Here is a 774-nt window from a genome sequence, read left to right on the forward strand (position 1 = left end):
TCTAGTTGTGGCGAGCAAGGGCCTCTCACTGTCGTGGCATTTCTCATTGGAGAGTACAAGCTCCAGACACACAAGCTCAGTAGTTACAGCTCATGGGCCCTGTTGTTCCGCGGCATGTGGGATCTTCCCAGGGCTCAAATCCATGTCCCCTGCATTAGCAGGCAGATTCTCAATCACTGCGCTATGAGAGAAAGTCCACCTCAAACGTTTTTACGCCTTTCATTCAGCTCAACTGGTCAGTTCTATTATTAAACACAAATTGCTGGGGGAAAGAGCGCACACAGTTCCCCACTACCACAAATTATGCAGTCGAGTTTCCCCCATTTGGGGAAATTGCAGGTGTCAGCACACTCGCAGTGCAATGAGTGAGCCTCATCCTGGGTAAACCACCTTCATGATCATGGTATCTCCCCTGCCAGGTAAGTATCCATATGTAATTTTAATGACATAAAGTTACATTTCTTTAGACCTACATGAGAGATGAAATTGTACCATATTAAATTCTATGTCCTTTTTAACATTTCTTTTTCTCTTGGTTTCTAAAGTTTGCCAACTGTTTAAGCTACATTAAGGGCAGTAAAGAGGGGAGGTCAGACCCCTTCTTGAGTGGTGTCTTCAGATAACCAGAGACTTTCGAAGAGAGGTTTCCATGGTGGAGGGGGTAGCAGTGGGCTGGAAGGAGTCTCTCTCTGACTTACCCATCACTCCTCTCAAGCACCCCTCCCCAACTATAACATTTCTCACTCTATACATATTGGGCTACTTAAGGATTTT

At 45.3% G+C, this 774-nt stretch overlaps 1 non-coding gene across 1 annotated transcript; it reads right to left on the reverse strand.

Annotated features, from left to right (window-relative positions):
- Positions 1-263: 263 nt before the first annotated feature.
- Positions 264-427, reverse strand: LOC137231404 (U1 spliceosomal RNA). Its single transcript, XR_010946525.1, has one exon. It is a non-coding gene; the product is annotated as a U1 spliceosomal RNA (small nuclear RNA).
- Positions 428-774: the final 347 nt, after the last annotated feature.

The sequence above is a fragment of the Pseudorca crassidens genome, chromosome 9 (genome assembly GCF_039906515.1).
Source record: "Pseudorca crassidens isolate mPseCra1 chromosome 9, mPseCra1.hap1, whole genome shotgun sequence".
In the NCBI taxonomy this organism is placed as follows: Eukaryota; Metazoa; Chordata; class Mammalia; order Artiodactyla; family Delphinidae; genus Pseudorca; species Pseudorca crassidens.